Source organism: Erpetoichthys calabaricus, chromosome 7, assembly GCF_900747795.2.
Source record: "Erpetoichthys calabaricus chromosome 7, fErpCal1.3, whole genome shotgun sequence".
NCBI classification, from domain to species: domain Eukaryota; kingdom Metazoa; phylum Chordata; class Cladistia; order Polypteriformes; family Polypteridae; genus Erpetoichthys; species Erpetoichthys calabaricus.
The window spans coordinates 197,983,516-198,010,407 of record NC_041400.2 but is presented as its reverse complement, the minus strand read 5'-3'; the positions used below and the strand labels follow the sequence as shown (position 1 = coordinate 198,010,407).

At 47.7% G+C, this 26,892-nt stretch overlaps 2 protein-coding genes across 2 annotated transcripts in view; both read left to right on the top strand.

Moving 5' to 3' along the window:
* The window catches only part of lingo2 (leucine rich repeat and Ig domain containing 2), a 595,644-nt gene that overhangs the window by 394,011 nt on the left and 174,741 nt on the right, over nt 1-26,892 (top strand). The window contains exon 5 of the mRNA XM_028805897.2: nt 13,823-13,898. The gene's annotated coding sequence lies outside the window, so the exon portion shown is untranslated. The remainder of the gene's footprint in view (nt 1-13,822; nt 13,899-26,892) is intronic.
* The window catches only part of LOC114655011 (uncharacterized), an 899,220-nt gene that overhangs the window by 859,361 nt on the left and 12,967 nt on the right, over nt 1-26,892 (top strand). The gene's annotated exons all lie outside the window — the stretch shown is intronic.

The following is a 26,892-nucleotide window of genomic DNA, read 5'->3' as shown; positions in this document are numbered from 1 at the left end:
TGATATTGTGACACAGCTGAGATTGCGTTATCTTCAAGTGGGACTTCCTGTTCAGCACACTGCGTCAGTCTGGCTTTGGTCCAAATACACGTGTGCGATGATCAAACTGCTCTACACAAGTCGAGACGCCTCAGTCCGTACTAACAACACGATCTCAAACTGGACTGGGGTGGGCGGAGTCAGTCCTGGAGGGCCTACAACACAATTTAGCCCTTTCAACAAAATGTAAAAATGTATGAAGATGCAAAAGGAGATACAGAAGCGACCAGTTGCATGAAGAAGTGAATTAGAAGCAGTGTGAATTATTAACAAAGAGCAGACATGGGTGCAAACGACAGCGGCAGTTACTTTTGTTGTCATTTCGGCCTATACATTCACTGCAGAGTGGGAAAGCAACAGGCCCTGATAGCTTCCCACTGGAATTTTATAAAAAAATAAATTCAAGTAAGTCAGCTCTGTTATTGCTAGCGACGTTTATAGAAGCTGCAGACAATAAAATTCCATGTCGGACGTTTCACCAACCGTTAATTATTGTCTTTCCAAAGATCACTAAGGGCTTATCACAATGTGTATCCTATGGGCCAATGTCGCTTCTGAATAATGACATTAAAATAAGCTTGAAGGATTGAGAAGCTGCTTCCTTCTGTAATATCACACAAGACCAAACCAGATTTATTAATAGCAGACACTTGGCCTCAGACCGTGGGCGTCTCTTTAATGTGATATTGTGACACAGCTGAGATCTCGTTATCTTCAAGTGGGACTTCCAATTCAGCACACTGCACCAGTCTGGCTTTGGCCCAAACACGCATGTGCGAGGATCAAACTGCTCTACACAAGTCAAGACGCCTCAGTCCATACTAACAACACGATCTCAAACCGCTTCAAAGTGGACCAGGGTGGGCGGAGTCAGTCCTGGAGGGCCACGGTGGCTGCAAGTTTTTGTTCCAACCCAGATGCTTAATTAGAGAACAATCATTGCTGATAATTCAGTTTCCTGGCTTCACCTCTGCCATGTCAGGTCTTTCTCGTATCTTCGATTATTTTTTCCTTTCTAAGGATGTCATCCAAAAGATTGGAAGTCTGAAACGAACGAGTAATTCTCAGTCCTTCACTTTCTCTTCAGTTTCCTTCTGAGTATTTCATTAAACCAAATAGTGAATGATGAACACACACAGAGGTGGAAATGGGGATAAGTGAGATGGAGAACTGCTGGCCTCTTTTGTCATTTGCATCTTATTGGTAATAAGGAGCCATTAATAAACAAGAATGCTGCTGTTTTAAGATTAAAATAAGCCAGAAGGGTTCAAAATCTTAACAAGCGAGACCACCAGAATGAAGCACAAGTGTTACTTGAGCCAGAAGTGCTTCACGTGAAGCAACTGCAGCCGCTGCGGCCCTCCTGCAGCCCCTGAACCAGAACAGGGCACTTGTCAAGGGTGCCCCCTATCACCATTGATTTTTGCAATAGCCGTTGAGCCACTGGCCCTTCACTTTGGAAATGTTGCATTTCAGCCTCCATGGTCATTAAAGCAAACACCTGATTACATAAAGGAAGACTTTCTAAGAGGGCTGTGCCATATTTTCATGAATTAATCTGTTGTGGGGTATTAAGAGATGAATATCTTCATAAATCATTAAGGGGTCACCTTAACGCCTTCCCTTTGTAGCCAATAGACTAGAGCAGACCATCGAGATGGTTTAGCTGTATTTGTGAAGTTCTTCTACAAAGTAAATCGACCCATTTGTGGTTTCCTGGACTGGCACATTAAAATTGGCAAAAGGTGGCACATTTAACTGGCACCAGAGTCCAATGAAGGTCAATTAGTTTGAACACCTTGTTTAGCCCTCCATGACCGTAAAACTTTACAAAATGCCAGCATATGACACCCCATGAAGTTCTCAGTCTCTGCTTTCCTGAACCTTCTGGAATTTTCTTGGTGCCTTCATGAATCCCCCCAAGCAGTTGGCCCACTGAAACTCGGCGGCTTGTCACCCTTTGTGGATCAGTGGGCCGACTCACAAAGACACACTTGTGACAAGCGGCTGCTCCTCCAGACAGCAGGACCTTTGGTGGCCGTTGAAGTCACTTTCATGCAAATGTACTGATTAAGAGCAGCCAATATTACGCTTTACCTGCAGGTACCGCAATAAATAAAAGAGCGTGGAGAGAGTGTGGGGACGTTACGCCAGTAGATGTTGGTTTGTAGAAGTTGCCCGCTCCTTCTAATAAGAGCCGCCGCTTCACAAAGACAAAGGCATTACAGGCAGCCTGGGGAGAGCGGCGGCACATTACTGTGAAGCACCTGATTTGATGGGCTCCTGTTAGAGGGCTTTATTCACTGTGACTAATGAGGGGGTCTCGGTGGACTGTGCTTAAACACCGATCACAGGGATGCACGCTTTCATTAAGCAGGTGGGCACGATACTCGAGCCGAGCACTGGGGGTGCCAGTTGGCAAAGAAAAGAAAAGGAAAGGGTTGCAAATTGAGTCAGGCGTGCCAGCCTCTTGGGTTTCCCTACCAGAACGGTGCTAATGGCCACTGCTGGGTCAATAATGACATCGGTAAGTGATTAGGGAAAGCGGAGTCTGGAGCAAAGGAGCACGAGGGAGCGCGGCGGTGAAGGGAAAGACACTCCGAAACAGTCTAGCGGTAATATAGCGCATTTCATATCCGTCTATACTTAGGCACTTCCGCTGTCTGTCTGTCTATGTATCTGTCTAACTATGGGTCATATAGCGCCTTTCACTATATAAAACAAACAAGGGGCTCAAAAAAGAACGCTAAAAGCAAAATTCAGAAAACGTACACAAGGCGTAACGTTACGGTACATCAGGGGTTAGTTAACTGCATTTAACATTCGCTTTATTTATTTTATAGCAAAGAAATATTTTAGTCACATGATGGTCAGAAAAACAAAAATGATACCAAGTGGTCTATCAGAGTGGTCTTGTTGACAGAAACATTTTGGAGGGGCACACACTGTAAGAAGGGTGGGGCCTGGAAGAGGAAGGATGCAGAGGGGGTGGAGCCTATGATTGAGCCACTGTCAGAAGGGGTGGAGCCTACAATTGAGTCCCTGTCAGAAGGGGTGGAGCCACAGAGAGAGAGAGAGAGAGAGAGACAGTCTGTTAGAAGGGGTGGAGCCATCCTGTGGAGCCAATGTACAGGGTGTGTGTGTGTGTGTGTGTGTGTGAAAGTGTAGAAAGTACGCATCCTGCTATATAGCGCCTTTCTGTGTATTATACACTGACTTTCATTGTCTAAAAAAATAAGGGAATCTAAAAAGTTTAGCTAATTTAAATATTAGTGCAAAATTCAAGTTAGAAAATGTATGCATGGCGCATTCAGAACTTTATCGTACACGATAGCCAATAGGGTGCTGCCTGGCAGAGTTGCCACTTTATGAAGGGTTAACAGCTGCAGTGGGTTCAGCAGGATGCTCCGCCCTTTGATTAATTTTCTCTTCACATTCTGCTACGTTGTGTAAAATACGAGGCATCAGACAGACGAGCTTCTCTTCCATTTGTGAGTTTCCTTCATTCCATGTGTTGTACAGCCTGTTGAACTCTGATTGGTTCTCAACCATCACGCACAAAAAGCCCACCCCTCCGACTAATGAGGAAATCAGACGTGTTCAGTTTTATCCCAGCCAATCACAGCATCACAAACTCAGTCATCAGGTATGTCACATGTTATGCGATGGGTGTCACAGGGGTGCGCCTACGACTGTCACCGACTGACTGAGTTTAACGTAAATGAAGGTTACGACTGGATATGACGTCCAGTGTGACGCGGCCTTAAGTTGAGTTTATTGCATGTCTGGCTCAAAATCACCATCTGCTGGGCAGTGCCATGCGGTGCCCCACCTGGTCTTAATGTACGGGCAAGTGAGTGCTGTGAAGTGGTGTGTGAATATGCCGGCAGCGGGCCACTAGATCAAGATGGCACTTCACAACTTTTTTCTGTGGGTGCTGCTGCTTTGGTCCGTGCCAGTCTGATGTGAGCGCCCGCTCATAAGTACATCCATTCTGACTGTTTGCCACTCGTTTGCTTGGCTGGCCGCTCGGGTCCCCTCATTTCTCCTCTTTAAAAGTCTCTCCCTCCACCATTCAGCGGTCCTCGATTCCCACAGCCATTGGTTACATCGATGAATGCAGAAGGGGTCGGACGCTTCACTCGTCCCTCAGCTCTGTCCCCGTCACCTCCTTCTAACTGGGCATCACTGACCCGGCCACCCACTGCCTGGTCTCACGTCATCCAGTTTAGCTCACAAAGCCCTCACTGCCACGTCTCTCGACTCAACAGAAGGTCCAAGTCCATAAGCCCACCGGCTCGACTTCCACCGACTGACACGTCTCGCCCGCCTGGCAGCCACAGTTGTCGGGTAAAGACTTGTCACAAGCTGTGTGTCAGATGGAGCCCACGAGTCGGTCTTTTCTGTCAGGTAAGCAGCGCAGGGACTGGGACCAGTAAGTCCAGCAGAGTCGGGCTGGAGACGTCCTTCAGAGTTCTTGGCTGGAGGTGTGAACTGGAGAGTTCTGGCACAGGAAAATGTGATCAAAATCTCATTAAATCAGCTGTGGGCACGTTGCTACGGCGTTTGGATGTGCAGAATACCACGTGGTGCGTCGTTATCAACTGCTATCTATTACAGCAGACGCGTCCATATTGGTTTGCTGAATATCGTGACTTATTTCCCAGTTCTCTCATCCGACTTCCAAGGGAAACGGAACGCAGCAGAATAAAACTCGGAATGAGCAGAACTGGCAATGAATAAAGAACACAAGTCCAAGAAAAAAAAGGGAAAAGGAAAAAGAAAAGCCCCCCTGCTTTGGCCTTGGAGTAGAAGAGGCTGAGGCAGGCTGGTGGCAGAGTGCATGCTGGGAAATGTAGTTCCTCCCCAGAGCTGCACACATAGAGCTGAGCCTCTTCATGTCTGTCTGTCTGTTTGCCCTTTTTGTTGTTTAGCAACTTTTGGTTTTGACAGAGGATCGGATCGATCGTCTGGTTTTGCCCATGATGTATTTATTGAATTAACGCTTCATAATCTGACCCGTCACTCTCTGCCCTTGCAGTCTGCCACTGTCTACCTCTTAGCAGGGTATTTAGTCAATCAATCGGCCAATCAATAAACCAGTTAGCATCGCCCCTCTCGTTCAGCCGGTCAGTCAGTCAGTCAATGGCTCACTTATTCACACTTCCGCTTCATCAATATGTCCATCACTCAACTCCTCGGCCGCTGACCACCAGAGCCTCCGCCGCCCTGCCAGTCAATCAGCAAACTGGCCAATCAGTTCATCAGTTGTCACACTGCACCAGTCAATGAGCCTCTCGACTAGCCAATGAGTGACCAGAACTTAAGATCACTCAGCCAATCAGCCAGCAGTCTCAGTCAGTCAGTCAGTCAATCAGCCCAATCACCCGCTCATTGGGTGGTCCGCCTTTCAGTCACTCAGCCAGTCATCCCAGTCAGTCCACTTGTCAATGCGTCACTTAATTGGTACACCAGTTAACCGCCCAGCTCTCCCAGTCAGTTAATTAGCATGAACACCAGCCAGTGTGTGTGTGTGTGTGTCGAGCTGCCCACCGCAGATCATCGCACTGTTTTTTATTCTTTTCCAACTAAACGTCCCGAGACGTTGCAGTGTCTTGGCTCCTTGTGCGTTGTCATCGAGGACATTTGGCTGAAGAGCTGGACATGTGACCCGGCCAGCCCACCCCAATCATCTTGTCGTCTGCCACACTTGGCACTTAGGTGAATTGGTGACCTTCTCTGGTGACCTGGACAGGTGCCATAGACCCTCCGCCGCTGTAGAACGCACATACAGAATGGCCGGTGTGACACCTGGTAAGCGGTGGCCCATGACGGTCATCCCTGAGCTGTGACTCTGCCAGAGCACAGGCCACTCTGGGGGGAGACTGGCACTGTCAGTCTTTGACAGTCTGAAGAGTGGCACCGAGGTGGCAAAGTCAGAGAAGGGGAAAGGAAAGTGGAGGCGTGAAGTGAGCAGTAGCATCTGGAGACTTAGGGACGCGTCCTCACGGTGGACCAGCGCCTCCAACAGGCCGCGTCACCACTTCCATCGGGATGATCCTCCGTTGTCTGTGGGCGTCTGACAGCCGAGCTCAGTTCTGGACATGCAGGAGCTCATCGAGGGTGACAGACTCGTTTGATTTGTCACCAGACCTTTTCATCTCCTTTAATACGAAATCATCGCCTAAACGCTCGGAGCCCACAGAAGCCCATAAAGATGAGCACCGGGGGCCTGACGATCGATCCCCGCACAGGTTCTCTGCTTTGTCAAATCTCACAAAGACGATTTGCTTTTACGGCCGCCAACGCCTGAGATAGACGACTCGTAAATCAGCGGCCTGCTTTTACGCCCGCGTGGGTAGACGGAGCAATCGGGATCTCAGAGGGGCCCGCGCATCTCCAGCGCCATAGGAAAGATTGATGTGCCACTCGTCAAGTGAAATGTCACCCATAGAGGAGCCGAGACAGAGACAAAGGGGGCAACCTACTGGACGAGATGGGCGGCAGCCCCCCAGTGACACAAGATCAGGGACCTCAAGGGGACTGTCTGCACTTGAGGGCTGTTTGTCAGGTGGGGGGGTGTGTATGGGGGGACCATCCATGAGGGGGCCACGTGCACTTGTGGGGTGTCTGTGGTGGGCCGTCTTAAATTACAAGGTGACGTTGAGCAGGCTGTCAGTGAGGAATACTGCTGGGCGACATTCGGTGGGTATGGTCTGCTTGTGAGGGGACCTGTGGGTCTGTGGGACTGTGTGCAGTGGAGGGGGTCATCTAAGAGACAGGACAGCAATGCTTGAAGCGTACGTTCAGGGTGCATTGGCTCAAAATGTCCAACTGGACAACTGCCACAGAGTGGTCAGTTTATTAGGTACACCACACTGGTGGTGGGTTGAGCCTCCTTTGGCCTTCAGAACAGCGTGGACTCGTCTGGCCAAGGACTGTCTAAGATGATGACACTGAGTGGTCACTGCTAATTGGATGGCCAACCAGACTTCCTGGTCTGTCCTCCCTGCAGTACAAGGACACCAGAGGCCATCAGAGACATCATGAGCAAAGGGACAGGCAGAGCCAGGGTGGGAGGCTCATTTAGAAAATGACATCAAGTGACGAGATGGCGGGCAGGCGAGACGACTTAAGGGGGCCACTTATTGTGACACAGCACTCTGGTCTGGCAAGGCATGTGAGGGGAGATGAGGAAGGCACGTTGACCTCATCTCATTGTGTGAAGCCCCCCGTGTCACTAAACTGCAGTCGGTGAAAAGACAAATGAGGAGCGAGCTGAGCATTCAGGAATTCAACAAATCTCATTGTGAGGGTCCAGCCTTGGATTTAAAGCGCCTTTCATGTTCATGTGTCATATACTTATTATTACTATTATTATTATGTGTTTTTGTTAATTCTAATATTAGTAGAGGATCTATCTATCTATCTATCTATCTATCTATCTATCTATCTATCTATCTATCTATCTATCTATCTATCTATCTATCTATTATGTAGCACTTTTCACATCTTTTTATCTCATGTATGTTATCTACCTATCATAGAGAAGTGAAAAACGTTCTAATTATGTTTTGAATTAATTTTTGCTAATTTTATTAATCATGACATTTCCAACATGAGAACATCTCATTTTTATCAGTTGCTGCAATTTTGAATACTGTTGCTATGATGCAGTGACCTGTTGCTAAGGGGCAGTGTCCCAGAAGTTGTGGTGAGATGTCAGAGACACGACCACATTTAACTTGGTGCCACCTGCCATTCATTGATAGATAGATAGATAGATAGATAGATAGATAGATAGATAGATAGATAGATAGATAGATAGATAGATAGATAGATAGATAGATAGAATGTATTAGACAGCCGTATTTTTCTGAAATGCTCTTTGCTGTTTAAGAGAGAGCTAAAGGCGCTATATAACAGATACATAGATAGCATCATGTACTTTTATTTATATGAAATGCGCTATATTTTAGAATATTCTCCCTTTAAGGTTTCTCTTTATACCAAATCAGAGCTCGGATTCCGGTGATTTCTGTGAGTTTGCCACTTTGCTGTGTCTTTGGTGACAGACTGCCACCCCCATGTTTATCTGTCGTCCTGCCTGCCCCTACACTTTGGTGACAGTGATCACAGCTCCCTTATCAATCTTATGTGGCACTGGATGCAGTCTCACTTGTTGCTGTCCCCTGAGGGTCAGGTGGCAATGCTGGCAGAATGACAGATGCCAGTCTCAGAGGTGACTTTGCCCAGAAGGGTGCTAGGATGGCTCCTTGTGATGTCCTCTGCTAATTCAGGCCATAAGGTGCCTTGAAGTCCATGGGTTTCATTTTCAGTTTGGTGGCGTCACAGTCACAGCAGCAGGTAGTGCAAAGGGCACAGATTGAAGATGGGCTACACTTCCATAAATCAGACCCACCACCATAAGCGCTTTGCGCCCTGCTTGTGCTCTGGCTTTCCCAGTCTGGTTCGGGACCCCCAGCTATGTCTGACCACAAGGTAACCGCCTGGCCATGCTGCTGATGGCCACCCCCAGCCCCCCCAGTGCCACGTGCCTTTGCTGCCCCTCGCAGGTTTGTCTTATCTTGCTCAACAATTCAGAGCACTTCGGCTCAGTGACCCGGCGCCGTGATGAACGCCATAATGAAGTTCTCCTCACGCTGTGTCCTTCTCTGTCAGGTGATGGCCGCGTACCTAGTCAGCCACGGAAGATGGCGCGTCTCAGCAGCCCAGCCTGTCGTCCTCAAGCCGAGTCGATGTCACTCTGCGGCCTCGCTGTCTCCTTGCATTCCAGCCGGCATCTTCGGATTGCTGGAGCTCACGTTTGGCTCTGCCACGCTGGCGCACGGTGATCCCTCCACAATTACTTCTCGGCAGCTTCATTATCATCCCTAATTATGGCACCTGGATTGGCATCTCGTTTAATTCATGTTGTCACACGGACCCCCAGCATGATAAATTGGTTTAGCCAGAAATGAAGCGCCTTTGGGGTTTGGCTGTTCCTGTGGGATGAGCAGTCCGTTGATGGACCCCAGATGGTGGTGGGGGAGGGGGGGATTGCTGGTGGGCATGATGTGATAAAGTAGAAAAGTTTTGAACATTTTGAACTGAATGGCACTATGATCAAAAGATGGCATTTGCCAACACAAATGCCAGTCTCCCACAATGACAGTCACTAAGAAGGCACTCGCTAAAGTCACAAGGCTCACGATGTGTACACCTGTCACCTTTGCAGGAATGACCCAGACTGAGGAAAGGCGCTATAAAAGTCACAGAAGACTCGGGGGTCTCATCTGCTGTCTGCACTGCCATTGCAGAGATGCAAAAACATGCAGCTGTTCAATATGGAAAGGCGCTATAAAAGATGAGCAGCGCAGGCTTGAGTGTCTGCATTGGGGTTTTCTTGCATATCCCCAACATCAGGTAAACTGGCACAGTGTTAGGTGGTACAGGTGGGCATGTGAGTGTGCCCTACAATGAGCGGGCACCCCGTCTGGACAGCTGCACAGCCTCTGATGGCCTGAAACCTCAAACTTAATTAACGGGACGGGTGACGGGACGACATGACATCACCAAGACTGTGGAGAGCCCCTTGCAAGGCGCTATAAAGACACACTCATTATATAACACTGATCAATGTGGGACCCTGGGTGAGACCCTCAGCCTGTCAGTGTTTAAACAGGTTAACAGATAACATCAGGTGGGAGTCTGAAAGGAAAGGCGCTATACAGTAATGGAAGCTGACCACGTTTACTACTCCCAGTCATCAGGTCCGTTGTGAAAAAGTAATTGCCCCCATTGTTCCGCTAATTGGCTGCTTCACCTTCAGCATCAGTCATCACAAGTTAACGCTTCCTAAAAGTCTCCTGCCTGCCCGTTGATGGGTGCTTCATTTTGGACACAAGGGTGGGTTTAACTGCCCGTCTCAGGTCCTCCCCAGTGGGCCACTCGATGTGATTTGCCTCCTCGTCCTGCTGGATAATTCAAAGACGCTTCAGCTTCAGGTCGTGGGCAGACGTCTGCTCGTTCAGCTGAAGAAAGTCTGGTAGGGCGCCGAGTCCTTCAGTAATGGCAGGACCACCACCACCACGCAGTGCGTGAGAGCTTGGCACGTCAAACGGGGACACAAGCTGGTCTCCAATGGATTTACTTGAAACTCTTGCCTATGGCACACTGGTGTGTTGTTTCCTTCTCAATCTGTTAAAGAAAGAGAGGGCAACGGTAAAGAGTTGGGGTGCCAAGGCAGTCACCCCGTGTAAGTGGATGCAACAAAAGCCACCAAACACACAATTCTTGTGGAGTCTGCAGACGTGAGTGCAAAACGCAAAGGACAAAGATGGCGGAGCTCCCGGCTTTCTGTCCTCTCAACAGGAAGAGGCGGGGCCATGTGGGCGGATACCGGAAGTGACATCAGAGGTCTTCTAGCTGTCAGTCATCTGGTCTGCAGAGAGAGAGAGAGAGAGAGAGGTGTTAAGACACAACGCCAACTCCTGGTGCGGAGGTGGAATTACAGTCACTAGAGCCCTACAGCTGTCCCCTATGTGTGTGCACAGGGTACGGGGGGCACGTGCCAAGTTGGGGGCCATATTGAATTGGAAGGAGCACAGGACATACAGAATGATATTAATAAGAATATAAAAGACAAACTGGTCAAGTCTGGTGATGATGGCAATCAAGGTGGTCAGTGCAGAATCAGCCAAGTCATTACAGGACCCCCATAAAGGCTGGAGCAGGTGTGATGAAAATTAAATGAAATAGAAATCAAAGAAGGGGTGGGGGGGGGGGGCTCAGAAAACTTGACAGAGATTTGGTAGTCACAGCAGGGTGGCATAGATGAGCCATCGAGGAGGCTAATAGGACATGAGGTCCGATATGGCGCCCTGATGGGCGGGGTGAAAGTCACGGGAGGTGACACTTAGGCACAGGTGGGTCCTCGTCTCGAGTTACGGTTGTGACGTTCATCTTTAGACATGTGACACAAAGTTGACTCACTCGCTATTGCCTGCTTAGATGAAAAGCAGGCAAGGATGGCACATCGAGGGCGTCCGTTAACGATGGGCGGACTTTTTGATATGTCAGTATATTGGGGTTATAAAAATAAAAGACATTAAATTAAATTAAAACACTAAACACCCCAAAATCAAAAAAGACAACTTGACTGATCGAAGCTCAGTGTCGTGATGAGCCGCCACCCCGTGTTTCTTATTTGTGCTGCACGCTGCACTCGTAGCTTTATGCAAATGAAGGAGGCAGCAGAAGTGATTGACAGCAACTCGAACCAATAGGGAAAATGGGTGACTGAAGAGGGGGCGGAGTCCTGGACAGGGGAGAAAAAAAAATAATAAGCAGGTGAGACGACGCTTGGCGCCCACAGTCGGGCGTGAAACGGAAGGAGAAGGTGAGGTGACGCTCAGTGGCGGGCAGGCGCTATGACGCTCGAGTGCCTGAGGGTGGCGCTGTGGCTCCTCGAGAAACAGAAAGGGAGGGGGAGAGAGAAGTAACGGTGGAGGTGGCAAGACCAGCCTGGCCTGATGGCATCCATTTAAACTCCACATACACCACAAGCGACTCCACTGTAACGGACATCCCCGTCTATGGACCCCCACACCTGCCCGCTGAAATCATTTACCTGTGTGTCTGCTTACTCTGAATGGGGACCGGGGACCCCCCCCCCCCCCCTAGTCATTTAAGAAGCCTCCAATGAAGAGTACCAGCCCTTATTTTCTTCCACAGCCCCTCGTATTGGTGTGGCGCCCCCCAGTGGTGTCCTAGAGAATGCAGCGTCTTGAGAGGCGCATCAAGTGGCGTGCCAATCACATTCCGGCAGCCATTTTCTCCCAACGTGTTCTTTCCGAGTGTGAAACAACAAAGCACAGAAGGAGGAAAACAAAAGGCGGCCGTCTCTTCGGGAGTTTGACAGGAAGCCAGTCGACCCGCCTGGCACGTGCGCTCTTTTCTTTTTTTTTTTTTCGGAGGCCGAGTGATTACAGCAAATCTCCCGTAATGAGCGCTAATCTGCCTGGGAGCCGAGGCCGCTCTTTGTTCTCGTCGTGTCGTGTGCTGATGGGCACACCGCAGTGAAAAACCAACCGCTTGGCTCCCGCCAATGACGTGCCCGTCCCTTTTGTTCCCTCATTCGGTGCTGTTCACTTCTGAAGGGTGCCACATGATGACTTCCATTGTCCCCGTCATTTGGTAACATTCGCCTGGTATAAGTGGTGGGCACCAGAAGAGAAAAGCACGGCACAACAAACACCTGCAGATGCCTGTGTAGACAGGGGGGCTAACAGGGACCACCAAATAAAAGACGAATGTAAAGCTTTATTTATGGCAGGCACAGAAACACGCTGTAATTCCACTAGCAGCCACCAGAGGACTGAGAGTTCACTCGACGACACACCGCCTTGTGTGTTTACAGTTCAAATCCTAGCCACTAGGGGGCGCAGTTCTCGTTTTCACCAGTTTACATTTCCGTCCCACATGGTGGGCTTCTTCTTTGATGGGCTACAGAAGGACAGTGAGGAGGATTGAGTTGGCAACCTTTTTATATAGCGCCTTGTCACAGTGAACGCCACTCCCCTGTGTGTTTACGGACCTCTGCCTGGTGCCGTCACTAGGGGGCACACTTCCAAACACCCCCCCCTTTCTGTTTTTGGTTCTGCTGCTCAGCCTGTGCTTTGATTAATTAAAGAAGGGAGATGGTGAGTGGCATTAAGATGGCTGTGTTTGGGCATCATATAGCGCCTTTTCATAGCCATTGCCAAACACGTCACTGCTGCCTTTGTGCCCCTGCTGGTGTAAAGTGAACCCTGCGGGATGACTTGATGCACTCGGGGTCACCCATCAAGTTCTTGTGTGTTGGCATGCCAGTCTAAACCTCTGTAATTGATATAGTGCCTTTTCACGCTCCACTCTACCCCCAGCTCCATTTTATGTTCATACCTGTGTCTTTGTGGTCCTTTCCCTTCACCATTAGGGGGAGCACTTCCTGGCGCCGCCACTTTATTCTACTGGAGAGCCTGATTCATCGAGGGGGGGCACTTCCTACAAGGGGGGGCTGGTGATATGAATTTGAGGGGCTAGCGTTTGGTTTTATATAGCGCCTTTGCATAGCTGCTTCACAGGTACATCTGTCTCCATGGTGGTGTAATGTGAGCCCTGCCAGGTCAACTGACTGACTCACTCAGGGTCACCAATCAAGTCAGTGACCCCCTTGTGTGTAGCCACCGGGTGAGGGGGGCACACTTCTTACTGCCGGTTTATTCTCTTATTCTGCTGGCCGACCAGCATCTTCATTTGATAAAAGTGAGTTGGCCATCTCTGGGTTTGATATAGCGCCTTTTCAGAGGACAGCAGATGAGACCCCCGAGTCTTCTGTGACTTTTATAGCGCCGTTCCTCAGTCATTTGTGAAAAGGTTGCAGGTGCAAACAGTGAATTTGTGAGCCTTGTGACTTTAGCGAGTGCCTTCTCAGTGACTGTCAGTGTGAGAGACTGGCATTTGTGCTGGCACATGCCATCTTTTGATCATAGTGCCGTCATCCTTCACAGCTTGTGTCATGTGAGCTCTGAAAGAGGAAACCTCAACCTTGGCTTTCAGTCGGTGACTGTTTCGGGGGACAGTGGTGTGACCAGTAGGGGGCGCCCTTATTGCTGTCAGCAATTCTTTGATTTCAGATCCTGCAGGGCGCTGACTCTAATGGGAGGGGGGGTAACTGAGGGGGCGCATGAAGTAAAATGACACTGAAACGTCACCTCAGCGTGTTCTTTGTCTTCAACAGATACAGGATGGAGAGCAGAAGACGCCGATAGAGAAATCCTTCATCATGAGTGAGGAAAAGCTCCTTCTGCCAAGTGGTGAGTCCCTGCCACCGCCACCGCCGCCGCCATGTGCCTTTGTCACCGTCTGGTCTGTGCCCTGTGGCCTCAGTGGTGTTCCTGCCAGGACTTGATTTAATGAGTGTCACCGAAGTGCCACCAGGGTGGTCTTGCGTGCGTGTCTCTCTGGTTTTACTGTTCATTGAAATATAGCGCCTTTTTGGATGTCATGGACAGGATAGGGGGCAGTCTGGACAGTTCTAAGTGTCACCCTCTGGGGCCTTTCAGTCACTACCTGTGGGTCTGCATACCTGGATGAAGAGTTTGGGTCACGTCTTTGGCATTTTGTTCTTGTTTGTCATCTTTGAGATGGGGGTCTGCAGGGCCCTGATATGACAGGCACAGGGAGGGGACACAGAGTGTGCTGTGGCGGGGCCTCAAATGACCCCAATGCGAAGAAGGGCTGAAAACACAAAAAGTAATTGGCGCATTAAAATAAAAAGGAAGACAAATCAACCAAAAAGCACAAAGTGAGTGGAGCAGATCAGAAAGATGAATGTGTGAAAATACAAAATGAGTGACACGCCTTAAAATATGACACTCATGAATATTCATATGTCACCCCACACATGTCAAACAAAGACGTCTGGGGGACATGAGTGAGGCGCAGCGTCCGCACTTCATCATGTGACCCCACGAGGGCGCTCTAAGCGTGACATCGCAGGAGGGTGGGGGGGCTCACTAAAGAGTCGGACCCTCGTGCTCATGGGAAAGGCACTATATAAATTAAACGCAGTATTATTATTATTATCCTGCCAAGTCTTCAGGAGCTGAGCTCGGGTGGTCCGCTCTTGGGTGGGCCACAAGCCTCTGTAAGGCAGGATGGCAACTTCAGCCAGTGCTGCTCTTCAGTTCTTTTCTGGTTGAGTTTTGTTTTCTTTTGCTGTCACAGAATTAAAATCGCTGAGTGGGGGGCCGATGTGTTTATTTTTTTATTTTTATGTTCTGACCCCCCACCTGTCTGACCTTCTGCTCTGACGCGTCTCCAGAGACTTACAAGCCGACTCTGAAGCACCAGCATGGACAGGACTCACAGTACAGTGGGGGTCTGTACTCATGGGGGTCCGTACTCATGGGGGTCTGTACTTGTAGGGGTCAGTTAGGTTTAACCTCCCGCCGACACTCCAGGGGTGTTGGTGGGATTTGCAGATATCGGGGCTTCAGCCCCCTCTGGGAGTGTGTGGTGTCCGCTCACATTTATAAGATGGAGTAGCGTCGATGAGGGGCAACACTGGCTAAGATGGGCAGAAAGATCAGGGGGCTCACCGCTATTAATCGTGTAAAAAAAAAAAAAAAACAAAATCAAGAAGACAATCAGAGTGCGGGGGTGTACGCTTACCTCACATCCCACTGCTGACACCACGCATCAGGCCAGGCTTGTCTTGGGGGTCCGCCTCTCGCACTGGGGTTTGTCACACAATCTTTCTTTCAGCTTAACGTCTGCCTTGAGCTTCCCCCCCCCCCCGACTTGTCCTTTCATTTCACGCCCGACTGTGGACGACCCCCGTGGTCCGGGACACCGACCCCTCTCTTCAGTGGTCCATCTGACTGATGAGTTAGTGCTGGTGTCCACGCGGCCCGCCAGTTCCTTCTGCTGGGTTCAATGCCCCCTGTCAGCATGGATGTTGGCGCAGTATTAATAAATATTGACAGACAATAACACTCGTCTCCATTGTTCTGTTACGTCACCAAGTTTGAGATTTTCCGCCGTTGCGTTCTTTACCACTAAGTAGCGACGTCTCAAAGGGCTCTTGGCGGATGCCTGCTGCCCACGATGTGCCATCCTGCCACATTTCAGGTTTTCAGCTAAATTCCAAAGCCTTTGTGAGTTGCTGAGTCCCGTATTTCTATTTCTATGTATGTATATAAGCTGTTGTGACCAGTAGGGGGCGCTCAGATCAGACACCGCCACATAAACACAAGCCCCAGGTTCAAGTAACTGACTTGTTATCCCCACAACCGTCACAGTGGCTCTCGATGCTCACAATTCCTCCTTGACTTCTCTTTCTCGTCTCCTCCGCCCCTCCAGGTGAGTTTGGTCCTCCCGAGGTGGCAGAGCGGCTCCTCTTATCTCGGACCCGGGAATACTTCTGGTGCCAGGGCATAGCCTAATGAAAGTACCTCACGGTCAACTGGAAGTCCCAGCAGCACTCTCTGGTGGGACACAGGGACCCCAACAGGGCTTCTCTATGGTACTACAACTCCCAGCATGCCCTATGGGTGCTCATTGGTGTCCCTGCCTCCCAGGTTGCTGCCACCTAGCTGTCCATTGGGGAGCGTGTAATACGAATGGCCCCCCTGTTCTTCCTTCAGGTTGGCCTCCATCTAAACCTGTCGGGATGCCAGCATACCAGTTTTTCTTCAGATGGCATCCAATGCCCATATCCTTGTGTTGACAGGGAGCCTTCTGACTCTCTCTGTGTCCATTTGCCCCCTGGGCCTTCCAGCCTGGCACAGGAAGGGAGTCCACTCTGTCAGGGACGCCTGCCATCCATCACACTGTACATCACACATTATGCACAGTGCATTTCCAGTATGATCCCAGTATATCCCCAGTATGTCCCCAATGTGTCAAAGGGGGTCTCGGCTGCCGTCACTTGCAAGAGCGTCACAAGAAGCAAATCATCGTTGTGTGCTCCTCAAGCACCGCTGGGCTTCAGGTTGCTATTGTTTTTAATGGCAGTGGGTGACGGTGGGTCACAGGTGATCAAGCCCCCCAGTTCGATGATCACGCTCGACTTTCCCCCAGGGTGGAATGTGAAATGTGTCATATTGGACAACATGGGTGGTGACAACAGAGGGGCCGAGAGTCACCGGCGTGACGCTTGTGCTACGTGCCATCTGCACAGCTGGCATCATGAAGTCACTTCATCCAAACACATTTTATTGGACTTGCCGGTGGGCTTGGGGGTCCCGCGGACTTTGGATCTCTCCTTGCTTTTAAACGACCTTTCTAATGGGGGCTGAGCTCGTATTAAAGTTTCACACTCGTGGCGCACGTTTTGCTCAAATTCCAAAGCCGTGATGTGTGGGCGCGGAGATCAGGATGGCGTCTTCATTCAGGGCAGACAGACCTGGGGGTGCCGCCTGTCTTAGTCAGCTGATTCGGACCCCATTTGTAGGGCCTGATCTTCTAACGTTGGCCTGAGTCGCCTCATGGCAGGACCCGCTCTGGACAGGATGACGATGCGCTCACTCCGGCTGGACCACCTTCACCTGTTTGGAAGACCCCAGAAGAGGCTGCTGGGGGCACCAGGACAAGCACGTGGCATCCAGCAGTGCTGGTCACTCTTTTCAGGGTGCAGCAGCCTTTGGTTTCACGTGCCCAGTAGGCGGCGCCACGTCATGTTATGGTATGGTGCAGCCGGACCATGAGACGAGTTCCATGGGATGTCCCTAAAGGTGACAAATCTTCTCCTTAGCTGTCTTTGATTTTCAGGGGGCCACTTATGACAGCCTTCATGGAGCACATGACCGCCTTCACAGAGTTACGCCAGTTTAACATTCAGGTCCATATCAGGGGGTCCTTTGGCTCTGACAGCGACCGTCTGGCTTAGGCCACGCGGGCCCTGGCATCTCGGTGACTTCCTTCTAATGGACTCCGTGTGCCTTCGCACTTCGATGAAAGGAAGCAGACTTCGGACTCATCAGGGAGCCTAAAGTGCTTTGCGTTTCAAAGATGAAACCCACCGAGGGGGAACAACAAAAGGAAGAGGGGCCTGCACTAAAAGCCATCGGAGCAAAGGCCAGTCTGCTCTTCCGTGGCGCCGTGTGCCACCTTGTCACAAGGAATACGCGTCACTGGGTAAAATAACGTCAGGCGGCAGCTTCACGGATTTAACTCCGTAAATAACTCGCTGAGCTCCAATGGCACTAAATAATAAAAGGTGCCATCCTGGAGAAGGAGGGTCCTGGCACAGGGCACTGCAACCTGCAAATGTGTTTGCTTCTACCCCACATAGCAGGCTGGCACATGAAAGTCGAGATAAGAAAAAGGCGATAAAAACAAAAAGCAAAAGAGGACAAGTAGGGGCCTTCATCTGAGTTTCCAATAGAGAAGACCACCACACCGCAGCACAGCGCGATGGCACCAAGTGAGTGTCCCCAAAGGATACAGCGGCAGAGCACCCGCCAACCTCTCAACCGTTGAAAATGACAGCAGAAGTGAGTGACTGTTAAACAAGGGGGGCACAACTGAAACCCTTGTGTGAAGACCCCCCACCCCTATAAACACGCAATGATGTTGATTTTTATGTGCAGGCAAAAACCCAGAAAGAAATAAAGGAGAGTCCAACCTGTTGGCATTGAAATCCCGCTGCCAACTCCGCTCCTCCGCCTCAAGCTGCTGTACTCCTTACACTCCGCCGTCAGAACTCAAGATGAGCCTCAAGTCAGCCCCGTCCTGAACTTGAGAAGGGGGCTTGGCGGCCTGCGAGGGCCTAAAAGGGGAGGGGAACCGTAAAGCCCTGGCGGAGCCACGAAGCACAAAGAGTGCATTGGATATGAAAAGTGTGTCGTGTTTAGGGCCGGGGGGGATCACGAAACCCCTAACTCAAATGACTTAAATCACAGTATTTGGTTTTTATATTTAATGTTTTTAATATGTTAAATATATTTTTTCATTTATAAATATGTGGAAGTTTATTTATAAGGTAATACATATTTAACCCTTGGTCCAAATGACAAAAATCTAAGTATTTTGTTTTTATATTGAATGTATTTAAATATATTAATTTTTCTGTATATATAAAAATTTCAATATATTTATTTGGAAATATATTAACGACAGGGGAGTCATAAAGCTCCTGGCTCAAATGGAATAAAACAAAGTATTGTTTTAATATTTCAGGTATTTAAATATGTTAAATATGCGTTTTCTGTATATAAATACATGGAAAAATATTGAGATAGATTTGAGCCTGGGCAACCATAAAATTCCTGGCCCACACGGGAAAAAAGAGGCGCAAGTCTTTAATTCATATGGAACGTATTTAAATATGTTCATTTTTTTCCATATGTAATATATAGAAATGTATTTATATAGTAATGCGGTGGGCTGGCGCCCTGCCCGGGGTTTGGTTCCTGCCTTGTGCCCTGTGTTGGCTGGGATTGGCTCCAGCAGACCCCCGTGACCCTGTGTTCGGATATAATGGGTTGGAAAATGGATGGATTTATATTGTAATATTTATTTGGGCCAGGAAAGCCATAAAACCCGTAGCCCAACTGACAAAAACACAAGTATTTGTTTCATACTTAACGTACTTCAATATGCTAAATGGATTATTTCTTTGTATTTAAATGAGTTATTTAAACTAAAGATAAACGCGCGCTGGACAACTGAGCTCCTCCTCGGACTCCCATTTAGAGACGCAAAGCCACAATTCTGTGTTTAAGGACTCGACTTGTTTTAATTCTGTCTCGCCTGCCGTATGTAGATGTGCACCGGTCATTCATTCATTCATACATCCATTTATTTATTTATTTATTTATTTATTTATCTATTTATTTATTTATTTATTGGCGTATGTAAATGTGCACCATTCATTCATTCATTCATTTATTTATTTACTTATTTATTGTCATATGTAGATGTGCACCGTTCATTTATTTATTTATTTACTTATTTATTTACTTATTTATTTATTTATTGTCGTATCTAAATGTGCAACGTTCATTCATTCATTCATTCATTCATTTATGTATTTACTTTTTTATTTATTTATTTATTTATTGTCGTATGTAGATGTGCGCTGTTCATTCATTTATTTATTTATTTATTTATTTATTTATCTATTTATTTATTTATTGTCATATGTAGATCTGCACCGTTCATTTATTTATTTATTTATTTATTTATTTATTGTCATATGTAGATCTGCACCGTTTATTTATTTATTTATTTGCTTATTTATTTATTCATTTATTTATTTATTTATTGTCATATCTAAATGTGCACCATTCATTCATTCATTTTTTTATTTATTTATCTATTTATTTATTTATTGTCATATGTAGATCTGCACCGTTTATTTATTTATTTGCTTATTTATTTATTTATTTATTTGCTTATTTATTTATTTATTTATTTATTGTCGTATCTAAATGTGCACCGTTCATTCATTCATTCATTTATTTATTTATCTATTTATTTATTTATTTATTGTCGTATGTAGATGTGCACCGTTCATTCATTTATTTATTTATTTATTTATTTATCTATTTATTTATTTATTGTCATATGTAGATCTGCACCGTTCATTTATTTATTTATTTATTTATTGTCATATGTAGATCTGCACCGTTCATTTATTTATTTATTTATTTATTGTCATATGTAGATCTGCACCGTTTATTTATTTATTTATTTATTGTCATATCTAAATGTGCACCATTCATTCATTCATTCATTCATTCATTCATTTATTTATTTATTTATTTATTTATCTATTTATTTATTTATTTATTGTCGTATGTAGATGTGCACCATTTATTTATTTATCTATTTATTTACTTATTTATTTATCTATTTATTTATTTATTTATTGTCGTTTGTAAATGTGCACCGTTCGTTTATTAATATCTGTATGTATCTTTCTCTTTATATTTAATGTACTCTTTCTTCGTGCCCGGCGCTCTGTAATCGGCCTATGCAGCAAATCGCGCGCGGGCTGAGCGGGGCGCGGCGGGGCTTCTCCTCCGAGGTGCCACGCGAGGTGCCAGGCCATTTGCCATCCTAACTAATAACTCGCAGCCCCTCGCTGTGCTTCAGCCGCCGATAAACATATGCAAGGCCTTGTAGGCTAATAGAAAGCCAGTGGACTGGAAAGAGCCATTTTTCTTTATTAATTAATTTATCTTTTTATCTATTTATTTTGTATCCCTACTCCCAAGCTGGCCGCTTTCTGCTGACGTCGAGACATTCGGGAGGTCGCGCCGGAGGAGCGTTCGCCTTCTTCTTTATATAAGTCGGGAGCCGCGCCATATTAATAACGGCAGCGCTCGCGTTTCGCGCTTTAATTTGCTCAGGTTAGCGCTGATGGAAATGCGGGCCAACATGAATTCCCAGGGATTTCGGTGCTGACATGCAAAGTTACAAACAAATAAATGTGTAGCAGTAATTGGAAATGAAACGTGGCGTGGCTTTGCTTGAAGTCGTCACTTTCATTTTAACCCTCGCCGGGCCGCCTGCTGCTACTCCGAATGGGGAGCCTTGAAAATGAAGGCCGACGTGAGGGGGCGCGCTTGCCCACCTGCCTGCCCACCTGCCTGCCCTCCAGAGCCTGAACCCGGTAGGACTGTCCGGAGCGTCGCCGAGCCGCTCGCTTACCATCTTCTGCTGCGGGTTTGATCCCTGAAGTCCAGGTGTGGCTTATTTAGGGAATACAGAAAGAAAAAAGAAAAAAAAAAACAAAACACTTGGAAACTGCAATAACCGGGAATGTCGTGAACGGAGAAAAGAAGCGGAGTGACGTGTGAATGAAACACTCAATGGAAAGACAGATACAGACATGAGTGAGACAACAACATTGTGAGTGACACCACCAGACCCCAGGGTCCAGTGGTGATAATGACTTGACCACAGATGCAGTAGCTCTGTAAAGACGTGTGACACTCTCTTTGGTAAGGCGCTATAGAAACACCTTCTGGTCGCAGGTTTGCTCTTCATCTCCATTTCTGGCTCAGTGTGTGGCCCTCGGCGTGTCACATCACCTGTCTGGGCTCCTCTTGTGTGCCATCAAATTCAGTTCATCCGTATCCTCTGAAAGCAGCTTGGGGAGCCATTCACCATAGTAAGGCGCTATATAAAAAACACAAAGCTTAGACTCTGATGTGACCCTAAGTGAGTGACTGGGCTTTAATGGTCACAATTAAATCACAAAGCATGTTGTGGCTCTTTAGACACATGCAACTCCTTCAGATGACATTCTTGATAGCGAGGTCCTATGTACAGCAGATACATGCAAGTCACAGGGTCAGTGTCACTTTCCATTAGAAAGCACCTTGGGGAGCCATTCACCATAGCAAGGCGCTATATAAAAACCACAAGGTCACGGGCTCATTCTCCAATACTGTGTGACCCTGAGTGACCACAAATTGTGCTTACTGATAAAACACATAGAGTGCTGTCATGTGGCATTCCCTGTGGAAAGGCGCTATATATATAAAAAACAAAGAGCCACAGGTTCATTCTCCACCACTGTGTGACCCTGAGTGAGTGACATTACCTGCCTGGGTCCCATTTATCTTTTTAAATCACTCAGAGAGCATCTTATCAGGTCCATTATCAGCACTGCTGGGTCACACGGTCAGCCTCCTGGCTACTGACTGATGGTGTGACCCTGAGAGAGTGACAAGGCTCAACTTGTGACAGTTAGGAGGTCTTTAGATAAGAGCCATTCTCTAGAGTAAGGCACTATATAAGCGCCTGCAGGCCCACTCCTGACTGACTGTGTGACGCAGAGTGACCACAAATTCAATGTACCGATAAACACATAGAGTGCTGTCACATGGCGTTCCCTGTGGAAAGGTGCTATATATATATAAAAAAAACAAAGAGTCCCAGGTTCATTCTCCATCATGGACTGGCTGTGTGACCCTGAGTGAGTGACATCACATTCCTGGGCCCCACTTGTAACACATAACATGACAATGAATTGAGTGAAGGCACAATATGAAGACGGCAGACTCACAGGTTGTAGTTGTAACAATTAGAGACGACACATTCAGTGTATCGATATTCTCCAAAAGCACCTTGAGGGGGCATTCACTGCACTAAGGCGCTATATAGTAGCCACAGGGACACCATGATATGACAACAAATTCTGTTCCTCAGTATACTCTGAAGGTTTTCTCTAAAGCGAGGCGCTATATTATTATAGATATTGTGATGATTCTGCAAAGAGCAAAGGGTGCAAGCAGCCGTTATCAAGACTCTCAATCCCTGTGAACATTCAGGTAACAATAAAATAGTCCAGGGGGTGTGGAGACTTCCACCCTATCACCATTGTAGTGGGCGTGGTTTTATCCATCATTCTCCACCCACCAACTACTACAGGATGGGAAGGGGCCTTCGGGTCCTTCAAATAATGGGTGTGGCTTAGTGGATTATTCTCCTCCCACACAAAGCAAATACTTGTCTGGATGGAAGTAAGGGGCTCCTTCAGTCAATCACCACCAGAAGGGGTGTGGCCATGCATGTCATTAACCATCTGCACAAGTGATTACTTAAAGGCAAACCGTCACTGTGGAGGGAGTGGTGGCTGTCACTAAACTGCTGTCGAAATGGATGTGGCTGTGACCCTCGTATTGGGTGTGGCTTTTCTGACCAATCTGTACACAGTGGCTTTGGAGTCATCTTCCTGCCATACAAGTGTGGGGGACGGCGTTGGACCTTTGACCCAATCCCCATCATAAAAGGCGTGGCTTTAAAGATCATTTTCCACCGTCAGAAGTGAACCCTAAAGAGTGAAATGCAGGGGTGGGTGGGGCCTCCATCTAGTCATTGTAATAATAGGCGTGGCTTTGCCTCCACCCACACTTTGATTTGTTAGACGTTGCTGTTTGGTTTTAAGACCATACTGCTGGTCAACAGACACATGGCATGTCCTTCAGGGCTTTGTCACTCCTGACTCACTGTTGGTGATCCCAGGCTGGCAAGACCGGGAGAGGTGGGGCTTATATGATGTCCCCGCCTCTCTAGTTAGTTAAGGGCTTCTGCTTGGCTGTTGGCGGAAGTGCAGGTAGATTAGACTCCTGTGAAGAGTTAGGGGTACCACCCTGATAGACCCCGTTTAATTGCTCATAACTCAAATGAGAAGGTCTCTGCTGTGCTTCAGATTGCTCCTCAACTGCCACTGAATGGGTCCTCCGTCCATCTCCTGTGGGCAGCCAGTATGTATGAAGAAGAACTTGGGAGACTTGCCCTTCAGTAACTGCAGATGGAAAGGGAGATGGAGTTGGCAACAGCGCCCTCTTCTGACCCAGGGTGGAACTGCTTACCTTGCAAGAGCCTTGAAGGAGTCCCCCAGAATACATGATGTGTCTCCTCAACCTCTGTAGAAGTTTGTTGCATAGGTTTGAGATTGTGATACATCTTGTACATGTATGGCCACACCCTTCCCGATGGTGATTGGCTGAAAGATCCACCTACTTTTGTCTCATATTTCTCTGTTAATGGGTTGCTTTTGTGGGAGGAGAATGACCTACCAAGCCACACCCATTCCTACAATGATTTGATGAAGGCCCCTCCTCACCCTGTGACATTTTCTTGACAAAAGAAGACTGGTAGGAGAATTGAGTCCAGTGCCATGCCCATTATGATGGGAACAGGCTGAAGGTCTCCACACTCCTGGCAGGATTTTGTAATTTGATTGTTTGCATTTTTTGAGAATGATCTGCCAAGCCACGCCCATTATTTCAACGATTGGATAAAGGCATTGGAAGAAGGCTCCACCCCATAGCCTTTTAATGTTAAAGGATCACTTCTGTGGGAGGAGAATAGTGAATATAGCCACGCCCATTCTGATCTCCCCACCCACTCCATGTAGGATTTGTTCATTGATTTCTGATCAACTATTGTAAAAAAAAACAACACCCCTGTAACCAATGACTGGGTTAAAGCTCCCGCCCCGCCCACACAGAATTTCATTGGGTTGAGGTCACTTATGGGGTGGAGGATGCTCTACAAAGCCACACCCATTATTAGAGTGATTAACAGAAAGTAGGCGGAGAATGATTCATAAAGCCCCGCCCATCATGACAGATTGAGTGAATGGCCCAGCCCCTTTGTGCTAACATTGCAGAAGGACCGTTGAGGGGTCTTCAATAATATGAAGCTCTATGTATAATAAATTATACTGGATACTGTTGGGGGGTGCCCCCGTGTTTACCCACCAGCTGTTTTTTCAGGTTTACTCAGCTGTGCCTGTTGCCCCAAATCATACTGCATGTGCTGGGGGTCCTATAGGGGGAGATCCATTCTGTTCATGTTAGCTCGAGGTGAGTTGTGGTGTAGAAACAAGACTGGCACAGCAGTGTGTATTGTGCAGATGTGCCAGGATGGAGACGGGGCAGCGTGGCGTTAGGCAGTCCGGAATATTCCACATAATCCATCCCAGCCTCTCTAAGCAGTGAGCTTCTGCTCATCCTGTCCAAGTGTAATGGAAGCTGACATGGCAGGCTCTCAAAATCCTTTGAAAGGCGCTATATACTGTGACAGGAGAACTTGCCCGTTTCTGCAATGGGGATGCTTGCTCTGATATGCCTTGCCACTCTCTGCTGCTGTGTTCCCCCCCCCCGGCCAACCCCGAGCCCCCCGACTTGCTTTATCCGGGGTCATGTAAGGCCAGTGGAGCAGCGCAGGCGGCGAGCGGAGCGTCTCATCCATGAAACTCCAACACGCGCTCGCGGGGGCCGACCTGAGGATTTGTTCTTGTAGCTTCCCGTCACATTGGCACAAGGCTTGTCTTACATGCGCATTGTTTTGTGAAAATCACATTGCATGGCGTGCTGCATATTCAAATGAACGTCTCCCGAGGCTTTGGAAGGCAGCAGTACATTAATTTAAATGGCTCCCAGTTCCGGCCAAATGCTCATTGATTTTCCACTGATAGTCCAATGTTGTTGTTAGGGAGCAGGCAATCATTTTTGCTCCTTGAGGACTCTCTCCTTGTGTATTAATTACTGCCTTCCCAGATGGCTGCCTCTAAATTAATGAATGTAAACGGGAACGCAACACTCGACATTCTTCACAAAGCTGTTTTGTGTTTTCTCAGCTCAGAAGTAGACTGAAAACAAGTCCAGAAGATCAGCACGTGTGCCCATGCAACACGAGGAGCGCGGACCCTCGAGCCTCACACGGCCTGGCGGGTCCTGAGTCCACGACTTGAGAATTTGAGGACCCTAAGCCTCTACGGTCCCCTCACACGATTCACAAAGCATTCCAGATAGCCAGTTTAGCGTATATAGCGCCTTTCAGGGTGAACTCCACCCATTGGTGCATCACACGTTAAGTCACAGACACTTCATGTGAAAGAACTGCACTTGGCCGCCAGTAGGCTCTTTATGAAGCCCCGCCCATTTGAACTGTTATTGGTAGAAAGGGGGTGGGGGTGGAGAATGACTTGTACAGCCACACCCATTTTGATAGTGATTGGGTAGAGGCTCCCACCCCACCCACGCAGCATTGTATTGGTGGAGACGGTTTTAAAAAACCACTCCCATTATTACAATGCTTGCTAAATGGCCACACCCCATAGCACTTTGTTGTTATGAGTGGAGAATAATGTGCAAAGCCACACCCTTTATTATGCTGATTGGGTTAAAGATGCACTGCCTCCCCTGTGAGATTTCATTGTTAATCCTTAAGTGTGTGCTTGTGTGGGTGGAGGATAACCTACTAAGCCACACCCATTATTCAAATGAGTGGAAGGCCCCACCCACCACACAGCATTTGCAGATGAAGGAGGTGAATGATGTGTAAAGCCACGCCCATTAGGATGATAATAGGGTCTCTACACTCCTCTATAGCTTTGTTGCTATCTGATTGGTCGCATGGATTGTGGATGATCTACCAAGCCACGCCCATTATGATAATGATTGAGAGGCACCTACGCACCCCAATGCATTTTGTTATTAAGAGATCACTTATATGGGTGGAGAATAATATACAAAACCACGCCCATTAGGATGGTGATAACAGGAAGGCACTACATGATATAAGTGATACTGGAAATTTTATATTAAACTACTGTGTCCTTTTAAATGTAAACAGAGGAGCCTCTGGCAGGAAGAGGCGGGGCCAGGTGGGCGGAAGTGATGTCAGTGGTGTTCTAGCTGTCAGTCATCTAGGATGAAGAGGGGGGAAGACAAACGGAATTAGGACACAGTGCCACCTACTGGAGCAGTGGGGAAAGTGAAAGGCACTATATAATAGATAGATAGATAGATAGATAGATAGATAGATAGATAGATA